General features: G+C 48.3%; 1 protein-coding gene across 1 annotated transcript in view; it reads right to left on the bottom strand.

Annotated features, from left to right (window-relative positions):
- Positions 1 to 13114, bottom strand: part of LOC119393674 (uncharacterized) — a 171445-nt gene that overhangs the window by 23786 nt on the left and 134545 nt on the right. The gene's annotated exons all lie outside the window — the stretch shown is intronic.

The raw sequence follows: 13114 nt of genomic DNA, 5'->3' as shown, positions 1-13114 counted from the left end.
TGATGATGATGATGATGATGATGATGATGAACAACACCCCGCACCCCCCCCTCCCCCCAAAAAATTCTTTTCACGCCCCCGGGGAAGACTGAGCTCGAAAACACAAGGTCGTTAGGTAAAACTAATGAAACCACATCGCGTAAAGCAACGTTTACGAGAAACATCGTAAATCGCTCCTAGGAGAACGTTCAGGATAAAATGATTGCGTATAAACAATATTATCGGTGAGTACAATTAGTCGCAATTAGCACGCGCGCTGATCGCGTTTCACTAGCCAGACCCGATTGGTCCGAGTTTTTTTTATAATTTTTTTCCCCTTTTTTTAACCTATCACTGAACGCGTTACATTTTTTTTCCACAACCGGAAATTACCAAGGTATACGCCACTCGAGTATTCCTCATTGTTCAGTTTTGTCCCTGGAGCCACGCTTGTAGACATGGGTACCGCGCTATTGTACCCTATGTGCTTTGCGTGTTGCAAGTTAGTCGAGGACGACGCCACCGGAAACACGAAACTGGAAGGCTATAGTATCTCGACCCACTTGCGCTACAGGAACAGCACAAACAACAATGGGCTAGCGCCAACGCTGTTCGTGGCCCAGCATTCCCCTTGTGTTTACCGGCAACGAAATAGCGCAAGTCGCACTTCTGCCGTGAGTCAGGACACTTCTGGAGCGCGTCCTACATTCTCGGCCTTGATGAAGAGGTACAAATTATATCAACACCATTATGACTATAAGGTAACTGCGCCCATTGTTTGGTAAAACAGTATTAGAATGAGAAATCTTTATTTAGTCGGCATGTATGGTTTTGGACGCCATTCTTTTGTTTCTTGAAGCGCGCTCGTTTACCTGAAAGCCTCTCAATAAGATAAGCTGTTCCAAGCGGGTATGCAGGACTAATGCGAAAAAAAAAAACGATTTTTCTCGTATTAGTAAATTACTTTTCACAATACCAAGGGGTATTTCACAGTATCACGCTTGGTAAAAGGCTTGGTAAGCGAGAAAACGCGCAAGAAGAAAATGCGGGTGGCGACGCCACCTTGAAGTTCCCGCACCATTTGCCGTGACGTCACAAATTTTGACGTCATCTACTAGGACCTACGTAGTTCTTATTCGCTAAATATGTGGTGCATTATGCTCTGAGGGGAGCCACAGAATTAGCATACCAATATTCAGGAATCTTAGTTGAGCCAGTGTGGCCAAAATAAGAATAAAACATTTTGAAATCCGTGAAGCCTGGTGGCAGGGTTGCCACTGACTTTCGAGTAAATATCGCCAAACTACGACCAAAAAGTCGCCAAAAGTCGCCATTTTTTTACAAATTTCGCCAAAAAAGTCGCCATTCTAGATATGTGCGGCATACCTATTAATAAAAATTTACGCTTATGTATAGCCCCGTAACATCAAAAACCCTTAAATTATATTGACGTTTCTCAATACTGGTCGCATCGCCCGCTTCACCATGGGAGCGCTTGGTGCTGGTTCTCCTCGTTCTCCAACTAGCCACAAGATGTGCGTTGCGGCGCAAGGGTGAATGAATGAAACGCTCATGATATCGTTCCTTCCCTGTCCGCTCGTTTCAAAGGTAAAATTGTGGTAAACCTTGGCCGCAAACCGTGAAAGCGTTGTTTGTAGACAGCTTTTATGTATACCCTTATATGAATGAAAAGGATTGAAAGGTTTATTGAAGGTAACATGACAGACGTTTTACAGGGACCGATCATACCTTTTCAGTGTGAACTAATATGATACCGGACGCCACCGACTCTTTCTTATAGTCACTTATATCTACACGCGTCAATCCGATGCGTTACAAATGAACTAGTAGACAATGTAAAATGTTATATAGCAATTGTTTGCATTGGACACGCTCACCGAGAGCAGTCGAAAATGGCTGAATATAACTTTTTATTGCACAAACAGACGCGTATCCACCTCTCTTCGCTATTCCAAAACAGTTTTTACGAGCTGAATTAGGGGGTACTGCAACATTGAATAAGTCGCCAAGCTATTCAGAACAGTTGGAGCTTTCGCGGAACAAATGGTCGGAACGCGCGGCTAACCCGTCGTCTAGCCCCTTCAGAAACAAAACTTTAGAGAAGCCTAAATCACCTAAAGCCATAAACTTATAGTCAAACACCACCGCCTCGCGCCACGCAAAACAATCCGCTGACTTACATTTTGCTAGAATGTCACTAAGGGACGCTCCAGTACTTCCTGCATCTAGATGAATGGAGGAGATACACAGACGAGCACGAGTTACAGGACAGACATACCGAATGTCACGTAATGTGCGCATTCTACTCGTGGGTCTAAAACAGAGAAAAATACAGAGAATGCTGCCACTCATTCATTTGGAAGACACTAAGCTTAGGATGCATAAGCCGAAAATCGCCAAAAATTCGCCATGTCGCCATTCATAATTTTAGGTCGCCACGAGCCTCTCAAATTCGCCAATTTGGCGAAAAGTAGCCACCATTAGCAACCCTGCCTGGTGGGGAGATTTCGGCGCAAAATTTAAAAGTGAAACTATGCCCTTGATTTTGTCTTCTATTAATGAGCCTATGATGATGAAATTAACGACAGTAGAGTGTTCAGAGTATAATTTATCAGTCCAAATTCATTCCTTGTTTCAATTTAGTGTCCCTTTAGAGGCAAACCGAAAAAAAATTTTTGGACCTCTTGAAAAGCCCAGTTTTAGACAGTGTAGGTATAACAGTAGCCTCGCGGATCACTCGCGGTTGTCCTATACTAAATTGAAGCTGTATCTCCGCAGGTACTGTGAGAGTTCCCTCCAGTACCCGGTGATACGTGAACTCTGTGGGTGCAGCGAAACAATCACCCACCTACCCGGAGAGTATACCCGCCTTAGCTGAGCCCCACTAGGCCAGCTAGACAACCGCCCTCTTGAAGAAGACGAAATCGCAGGGAACTGGCCTACCCGGTCTTCAACGCGAGCCGCTATGAGGACGTTGTTGCGCTTTCTTCGAGAAACCGGACTGAATGACAAATCTTGACTGTTCACAGACAATGTTGGTGTGTCATACTTGGACGGTGCTATATATCCATGACTTTGTAGTGTCGTCACAGACTCTTCTTGCTCTCTTTAATTTTTCAGCACCACATTCCCCCTTCTCAAGTACAGGGTAGCGAACGAGAGATTTCCTCTGGTTGACCTTCCTGTCTTCCCTTTCTCTTTCTCTCTCTCGAGGGAGCTCGCGTCTTCGCTGGTAAACATTCAGAGCATAACTCTCCTTTAGCTTGATATGCACTCAAGTTGAATCGAAGTTATTTATCGGTGCATTTCCCGTCTTCATCCCGAGCAGAATAATCACCTTGGGTTCCACTTATTCTTGTGTTCATCTCCCCCTTCCCTTTCTCCTCTGTCCATTACATTACGACGCTCTCTAATCGACACTTCGTGTATATTCAGATCGGTTAATATTAAACGCTGCTGGAAACGTTCTGTCCCGTCGGCGTGTCACGCTCATAGGCGTGCGCAGGGTTCTCCATCAGGGGGGGCGAAGGTTCATCGCAGCGCCCCCCCCCCCCCTTGTAAGTCAATGGACGAGACAGATTTTGCCCCCCGCCCCCTTTTAGGTGACTATAGGGGGTCAATGTATGGGGCAGATTTTGCGCCCCCCTCTTAGGTTATTAGGAAGGGGGCGCCCCCCCTGCCCCCCTTGTGCGCACGCCTATGCTCACGCCACCATTGAATGTAACTCCCACATTTAGTACGAGGCGGACAGCATTGGACAGCGGACAGCTCTTCCGGACAGCTCTTCCGGACAGCTCTTCCGGACAGCTCTTCCGCACAGCATTTGCACTGATCGCCGATTGCAGCCCTACTTCTACTGCCCCTGATCTACTCACCGAAAAGGAGCATTTGAGGAAGGATCATCGCGGCATCGGTATACCATGTGGTATGGCAGTGGTTGCGGCGGCAAAGGCGCTCTTTGATCGATGCTTCCTGTATTTGCCGATGGGTTTTGGCCGTAGCTGCCATTGACTTCGGTTCAATCGGCGCATTGCGGTACTGCTTAGTAGGTGTTCGCGCATTTATGAAAAAAGTGTCCGCCTGTCCCTCTGCAACGCCTGTATTGATCGGGGGTCGAGACGTCCTGACAAAAGGACTTATGCTATAGAACTATCGCAGCTGTGTATCGCAACCAAGAACGTTCTCTAATCGACGCTTCCCGCATGTTTCGGTCAGTTGTTTCACGTAACTGTACATTTGCAGTTTGGCTTGCCCAAACCGATACCACGAAGTTGCGCGTGTTTGCAAATATTCGTTGCATTTCGTTCGCAAAATTTTGGATTCATCCACCTTACTACGTTTTCTCGCTGCAGACCAGATAATACTTTTGTTTGACAAGTGTATGGTTTTACGCCAGCTAACTCTTGAACTGTGTTGTTTCACTTGGGTTGTATTTTATAGTAGGTCTTAAAGCGATTATCCACCAGGTGACCTCCATGATATTCTTGCTAGATTCACATTTGTATAAGGAGGACAGGAAATTAAACCATTTATTTCCTTCTTGTACTCGCGTTTCCTTCGGCCCAAACGCACGTCTCTGCCACATTGATACGTCTACGCCTTGTGACAATTGATAACGAATATAGAGAAGCGTAAAAACTGCTGACAAGCGAAACAGGAGCCGTATCGGAGAAGAAGAAATAAATTACATAAACACGAGAGGAGGGTAGCCAGGCTAAATCACCTGCGGAAGACTGACTACACGCTGACGAAAACGAAGGCCGGCTGAAAGCGTAAGTAAGCTAATAGAGTCCCAGTACTTCCCCTTCCCAGGTCCTCGCTATTTGGTGATTACTCAATGCCTCTGCGGCTATCAGTAGACCCTCAGGTTGCTTGGGGACCGGCATTACACAAGCAGGAAAGCTCATTTCTAGGGACCTCATTACAGCCGCGTGGCCTCACTCTCCAACCCTTCCTCCTGAGAAGAGCGCGCGAAGGTGGGTCCTAGCATGAACAGCAGCGTCGGCAGCAAACAAGAGATCGTCCAGGCAACCAGCGTTGTCGTTCCGGATTAGCGCGCTTGTCTCGGCTGCTTTGGGAGCAGCGAAATGCACCGATCACAATCTTCTCATGCGCGTCACCCAAATCCAGACTGCCTCGCTAACCAACGATTCAAGTTACGACGAAAGAATCATCGTTCGTGCAGGTTGTTCTCTTCACCTCCCCTCTCTTCTTCCGTATCATTTCGCGTTACTCGTGGGACATGGCGCGGGACGATAAATTATTCGTAACGAAAACCCAAGGCTGGACTTTTCTTAGTTGTGGAAGACATTTAATTACGTCGTATATCTATCTGTCTGCTCGTTTTCGCTTCCGGGAACGACCTAAAAAATCGCGGCTCAATTACGGGCGGTCAACAGTGAAGAGGATTTTCGCTCTCTTGTTTATGGCTGGCTTGTTTCACTGCCCTTTTGCGCCACTCTGATCTCAGCGTTCTTGACTTTTAGCCAGGTGAAGTATGCGGCGTGCAAGGTAACCCTGTTAATTTTCTCGTTCTTGAATCCCCAAGCGCGAGCAGGCATAATCACATAGTTTCTTTGAGCGTATAATACATATATAGCAATCTTGTTGGTAGTCAAGGGGTGTAGTGTGCTAAAGCTGGCCGTGACATCTATACAGCGCGACACGCTCATGCATAGAAAATGACCTTTCTCGCACGATCCGCTGACTTTGTTTTCCGCTCGCAAAAGGTGTAACACTTCCGGCGCAGAAAATGTAAAAAAAAAAAGCAGGTACACAAGCCGGGAGTAATAAAACGACGCAAATGCAGACTCACGCACCCATATACATACATGCGCGCACACGCAAGGTGTTACAAGAAGAAGACATCTGCGGTAGATGTGCGGCCAGCAAATGGGTTTGTTTACCACGCATTCGCCCTATAGTAACTCCGAGAATTCTGCGTGTACGCGTTCCAAGCGATTACCGCCGTCGACGCCATCACGCCACGCTTTTTTGCTCGCCTCTCGTATGCTCAATTTGCTTGAGAAGCCACGCTTCGTTCGAAAGGCTCGCCTAATGTCTCCGTTAACTCCGAGACTGCCTCGTTCTCATGTATACCCCCCCCCCCCACTTTCTCCTCCGCACAGCTAGCTGGGGGCCAGAGATATAGCTCAGCGAAGCGCTTAACGCCGTCCGCAAGACCGCATCTTGCGTGGTAGTAAAAGAAGGGAGGAAACGAGGCCTTTCAAAGAATACAACACCACCTGCGAGTAGGGGCTATCCGAGTTCGCACTCTCTCGCAAGCAGAGGGAGGCCCTGATTGTTTCAACGTACGCCACTATATAGGCCCACGCGGCGCCTTTAATTTATTACGCCGGCGCAGAGCTGCAGTTGCCTCTTCACTGCGCTCCCTCTGACTTGTGAAGATGTGGTTGCGAACTTAATGCGCCCCCGGCGCGTGCACGCATCCCTCCTCCTTCGCGTTGTTTCAAATCCTCGCGCCAACTCCCACTCGCTTTTAGTACGCGCGCGGTCACTACTGGATGGCCTCGCCGCTGACGAACTCATTCCGCGTACACGTCACGAAAATAGAGAACGCCGCGTTTCGTCTGTGCAAGTAACAACCTAGGATGCTATGATTTTTTTTGTTTGTTTGTTGGCAACGCCAACATAGCCAGCGTATATAGCAGCGTTGCAGTGAAGCCTCCCGTTACATCACCATGTTACAGGAGCCACGCAGGGCCCCGGTTGGACAGGTCAAGGTAATCTCATTATACAAGGCGTCATTTGTTGAGTGCTTGCCGAGGTTATCGCGACTACAGGAAACGCGAAGAGCAAACGAACACATGACTATACTGCAGCGCTGATACTTGATTGTCGTGAATAATGTTTCCCGGTACTTTGAGGCAAGCACTTGTAGAGCCGTCGGGTGAAGTTAATTAGCCTCGGCGAATATGAGAGGGATGATAAAGCTTATGACCCCGCATGCACGGGCACTTTGTCCCTAACTTCCAGCAACTGCCTAACCTGCTCGCTTTGAGCCTGCGTACAGGTTTCCCAGTAATAAATGCCTCAGTGAGCAACACCGCTTAAGCCGTCCCGTTTGCGAACATCTCTCTCGTTACATGGCGCAACTGCTCAAAATTCTGCACACACAGATAAGCGTACAAGGACGTTGCTGTAAACGCCGGTAAGGTATACTCGGATGGGTAGTTATTTACAGGCTGGAATAACAGTATCAAGCAAAGACGATTTACTACCTACTGCGTTCCTTTCGTGAAGCGAGATAACATAAAAATTTGGTATAAGCAATGGGATTGCCTGTACTTTTTGTTTGTTTCTTTACTACATTCCTCCTGCGCCAAGATTTCTCCAGAAAGATTCATTCAAGCGCGGGTTTGATTAAAGATATGTCCAGGCTATGACGCAACACGAGCGTCACTTCCGTTGCTTTCTTTTCCTTCCTTTTATTTCGTTTGTTTCATACGGCGCTCTCACGCTTTCGACGACGCGAAGCTTCTCATCGCCCCAGAAGCGAGGTGCGGGCGGCCCCACCCTCGGAATTAAGCTGAACGATCGCGTTTGAAGCGCGGGCACGTTCTCGTTCGCACCGGCGTTCGGCCAGCGAGCGTTCGTGAAAATAACGCAACAGAAATAGAAATAGGAAAGCACGAAGAAGAAAATTGCCTAGTCGTGTCGTTGCGAAGAGCGTGCGCCCAACAGGGGAGCCAGATACGGCGCGCATAGACTACTTGTTTACTGCGAATGTTCTGTCATTTTCTTCTTTTCGACCACGGGCGTGGTATCAGTCAACGTCGGGCTCTCGAGAGCGATGGTTTTTGGGCGCCCCGCGAATAGCCAACCTCTCCGCCAAAGTGAACTCGAATTCGCGCAGTTACGAAGCGTCGGAGTCCCTCCGCTTCAGCATTGCCCCAGCTCGCTTCTCCACGGTGAGCACGATGCGGTCAACAACGCACAACGAACTACGTCTGCCGACTAGCTGCACTGGAGAGGTGAAGTGGAGGAGGCGGAGGGAGAGGGTGAAGACAATGGCGCTGTGGACCTGCGGAATCTCAGAGTGTACCACGTGTGTACGCTCTTTCTGTTTCTTGGCAATTTTCAAAATGGATGCCGCTGCCGAGGATGGGGCTCAGGTGTGCTATTGCTCGTAGAGAAAATTAAGCGAATTACATTCCTTTTTTTCCACTCGCACCGGGCCGTGATATCTACTATGATTCGTTTTTCTGGAAGAGCGCTGCTCCGTTGGTCCAGTCGCTGCGAAGTGTCCGGTTACACTTCTTCGCCGGCTTAGCGAGGATCGCGCCGTGTTCAAAATCTTCCCTCTGATGAATTCCAGCTCTGATGAGGTTCACGTTGAAGCTTAGACGGGAAAAAAAGTAGACAAGAGCACCGGTATGAGTGTGGACACAGGTGGACGCAAGCCTATACTGATACATTGAGCATAAGCCTCCGTCTAATTTGCTGCTAATTGGCAGGACATGAGTAAATGTGCACTGATTGAAGGGAGCGATAAAGGTTGTCTGCGTGTCGCAAGAATTTTTGAAGCCGGCATGAATACCCGGACGATTAGCAAAGTGTTTCGACATTCTGTTTCTCTTTTTGATTATCATTCGAATAAAAGAAAATCGGGGCATCAGATTTTCCTTTCATTGCTCACGTATTATCCAAATAATGCGCAATTTAAGCGCGCTTGCGTTGTAAATGCGTAGTAATGTGTTTGGAGCAAAACTAATTACGCGTCCGCCGGCATTTATGGAAACAGCTCGATGCACCTTTAGCCGACGCGCAGTACGAGCAGTGTTTACTTCGCGAACAAGTTAGGCCAGTTTGGCTCGCAGGAACTCTTACGCCAACTCCTCATAAAGGCTAACAAGATTAGCCGCTGTTACAGGCAGTACACCGTTCCGTTTCTTACCGAGAACACAGGCGCCACTGTGAAGACGCGCGTATACGCCGGTAATGTTATACTGTTATGCGACCCCCTCCACCCACGCCCCGAAAATTTTCAATTTTGCATGTGTGTGTGTGTGTGCGTGTGCGTGCGTGTGTGTGTGTGCGCGCGCGCGCGCGCGTGTGTGTGTGTGTGTGTGTGTGTGTGTGTGTGTGTGTGTGTGTGTGTGTGTGTGTGTGTATACACGCACATATACATAAATGCACAATACGCACACATACGCACGCATATACGCAGGGGGGTGGGTGACCCCCCCGTCCTCGCCGAAAAAAAATACACGCTACAATCCTATCTCAGAGCATTTAGAAACGTGTGTACGTTATATATAGGCTAAATTTTGCATTTATGAGATTAGGAGCGACCTCTTATTTCTTTCTTTCTTACTTTCTTTCAGGGCCCCGACGCTCCGCTTCTTTATTTATCGACAGAAGTATTCAGAGAACTGGCGTTACATGTCTTAATGTTTCTTATTTCAAGTAAGCTCGTGCAGTGCGGAGGGAGTTATCTATTGATTTCACAGCCCTTCAGATAGATAGATAGATAGATAGATAGATAGATAGATAGATAGATAGATAGATAGATAGATAGATAGATAGATAGATAGATAGATAGATAGATAGATAGATAGATAGATAGATAGATAGATAGATAGATAGATAGATAGATAGATAGATAGATAGATAGATAGATAGATAATGTTATAAGAGAAAGGCATAGTGGTTAATCAGGTTAAACCTATATTTGGCTGTTCTGCACTGAGGGGAATGAGTTATTAGATCAGCGCAGCGGCGCCGAAGACTTACGTCAGTCTTTCATTGGGCGTTATTCGAGTGTGAGGCGGAGCTTTCTGTTCCGTGAATGTGATAACGTCCTGACGCTTCGTTCTTGCCGAGAGAAACGGGAGACGCAGGTAAATGAATGTAAACCGCCGCAGTTGCACGCCAGAGGTCACGTTTGTCCCGTTCGCGGTGTATCTCGCTCCCTCGCGACCGAACTGAGCTTGCGCAACTACCGGTGGCGTCCGCATTACGCAGGTGTGCTGCGTCCGTATGACGCAGGAAGCGGGCGAGAAATGTGTTGCGGGCGGGATCACCTTTCAAGCGAGGTGAAAACAACTCGCGATCGTTTGGTGGGGACATCGCAGGACAGCCAGCTTCTTAGGACAAGACGTGTGCGAACCCTGTACGTGGCCTCGACAAGCCCCACCGTTGAGGTTCAGACTGACCGCAGTGATGGTCGAGTGCTTAGAGCGTCCAATGTGGGAGGTTCTAAGTTCGACTCCCGGTGTTGCCAGGCACCCACCGTTTTCCTGTTGGGGAGAGAGGTACCCCTGCCTGGCGCTCGGTGATGTGGGTACTCATTTCTCGTAGATGAGGCCTCTCTTCTCCTTTGTCCTCGGTGATTCCCCTTTCCCCTCGCACCAACATTCGTTCGTTCCTTGTCAGTCTGCTTCTTTCTGTTCTCAGTCGATGTATAAGTCCCTCCCCCCTCCCGGAAAGCTATCTGCATCTCAAATGGTTTTTCTCTGCTTCCTGGATCGGAGGCACTGCATGCCTTCTGCACGTCGTCTGGTTTTGTACTGCCTTCGTGGTCGGCCCACTGATCAAGTGACGATGTCACGTGATGACGTGATGATGTGGCGTCATGTTATGTGACGTCATAGTGACGTCACGATGATGACACATATTTAGGCGACGTGACTTGACGTTTGTGACGTGATATATCGACGTCATCAAGTGATGATAATGTTTTGCATCACTGGTGTTGACGCCGACGCCGCCAACGGCCAGTTTTCGCGCTTGATGAGCCATCTAAGGCTTTTGTCTTAAAAGTTTTTCTCTCTTGTGCTCTTAGCCCTTCGTCGGCGCTACTTTAACTGCGGTTTGAACACAGCTAGCCCGCATACCCAGACCTCCTACGAAAGCCTGTTCTTGTTCCATTAAAACATATCTTAAGGACAACGAAATGCAGTTAAGTTATTTGGTTGGTATCGGTTCTTTGGCAGCTGTAGAATGATTCGTTAGTGCATGTCAAGTACGATAACAAGTAAAAGCGAATAAGATAACATGCTTGCATTCGGAACCGAATAAAACGCCCGCATGTAAAATAAAATATGTCAGCGGCAAATTACGGAAGCTTCCGAAATATTCCTTAGAAGATTTCTGTCCGCGCGAGCACTTTAAGTTCGGTAATTCATCGGTGACTCTCGCATCTTGTCGTAGCGAGGCGCTACCGCAAGTCGTCGCAGTCACACGCGAATAGCGAGGACTCCTTAAACGAACCTGACGCGCACTTGACAGGTTCCGCGGAAAGCCTCTCTAAGCGACCGGCTGTGGAAGTAGCGGAGCCTGAAGCGCACCCTGATGTATTTCTTTGTGCCTTCTTGTACGAGATGGAGACAGACTTTATATTTGGTCCTTGCGTGTAAATGGCGAGCGCACTGCTACGTTGGAGCAGAAACAAAAAGACGCGAAAGTAAGCTTTCCCGTGCTGCGGATTTCTTGTGACGTTTTGAGTTTTTCTATCTCCGGAACGATAAAAGAAAAACGGGATTACATGGAGGCGGCGGCGACGACGGCATTCTGTCGCCACTGCGTCGTTGGCGATGGCGGACGATTCGCACAGTCGGGGCGTTCAGAAGTCGGAGAACATTATTTCACGAAAAGACAGAAAGCCACGTCCACATGCAGGGCGTACTTTGAACCTGCTAGCCTTCACCGGGGTAAGGAGAATCTGTGTTGAATTATTTAAAGGGAGAGATGCTTAGTGGCTCGTCTTCAGAGCATGTGCTATGTGTGAGGTCCTGCCCGCACTGCGTAGCGCGAATCCTCACTCAGGCAAACGTGGCGCGTGTACAGTAACTCGATCACTGTGCGACAGCGAATTCTGAATTTCTGGGAAAAATAATCACCCTGCAATGTGCCGCATTTGCCGTGTGGAGGATGATAATTATTGTTGGGGTTTAGAGTCCCAAAATCGCAATATGATTATGAGGGACGCCGTAGTGGAGAAAATCCGGAAAATTGAACCGCCTGGGGTTCTTTAACGTGCACGTGAATCTGAGTACCCGGGCCTCAAGCATTTCCGCCTCCATCGCAAATGCGGCCGCTGCGGCCAGGATTCGATCCCGGGACCTTGGGGTCGGCATTTGAGCACCCTAAGCACTAGACCACCGTGGCGGGCAGTGAGGAAGAGTAGTATGAGGAGGAGTGTGCTTTCTGCGGGAGGATCCAGGCTTGCAAATATTGCCGACAATCTCTCCGCCCGAGCGCCGCCTCTCAAGCGCGGCACATGTTCATCACGTCTAGTAGCGATTGATTGCGCATTATCCAAACTACGTCAGATTACACAATTTGCCATTTCCACTTCAACCCGAAATCACGAAGGAAGATTAAGAGGAACCGCAGCGTAGCAATTAACGAGAAGAGTTGGTCTAGTTGGTGTTGATGCATTGCTATACTCGCGGACAACTTTTCTTGGCAATGGAGGGAAGGCTAGAGAGCCGAACGACGCGTGTGCTACCGCTGAAGATTATAGTCCCACAATTGCGTCCGTGTTTTCTACGTGAGAATAAAAAAACAACATTACTTTATTTTCTATGGGGCGCTGTTTGAAAAGAGATTCAGCGCGCACCAAGGAGATATTTATATTTGTTTTGCTTTATGCAGTGCCATTTCGCATTTTTGCACCTGTGAAAACGTCGCACCTTTTACGTGCACCTCACGGTCAAAATGGCGTCTTCGCCTTCAGGTGAGCGCTCGTCACTCTCCAGCTTTTCCGACGACTCGCTGAGGGAGCTTGTGACGAATTTCACTAACAAATGGCTGTGTAAGCCTGTGACGGTCGCTCGAATAATCAAATGGCCGTCGCAGGAGGTACGGAAGATTCACAAACAAAAACTAAGTTCGAAACGCGCGCCGAACCGTACTACTTTGCTGAGCAGTACATGTGCAGTAGCTCCGCCCCCGTAGCCTTTCCTTCATTGCCAAGAAAAGTTGTCCGGGAGTATAGCGGCCATAGTTACTAGCGAAAAAAAAATGCAGAAATAAAGAAATTCACCGACGATTACGATATTGCCTAATGCGAATTCTGAGCGCAGCTTTGTGTCTTGGCAAGGCCAACTGTGTTTGAAGTTTCAGCTTTCCGCAAGGTATCGGCTAC

The sequence above is a fragment of the Rhipicephalus sanguineus genome, chromosome 5 (genome assembly GCF_013339695.2).
Source record: "Rhipicephalus sanguineus isolate Rsan-2018 chromosome 5, BIME_Rsan_1.4, whole genome shotgun sequence".
Taxonomy (NCBI): Eukaryota; Metazoa; Arthropoda; class Arachnida; order Ixodida; family Ixodidae; genus Rhipicephalus; species Rhipicephalus sanguineus.
This window is presented reverse-complemented; position numbering and strand designations above follow the sequence as displayed.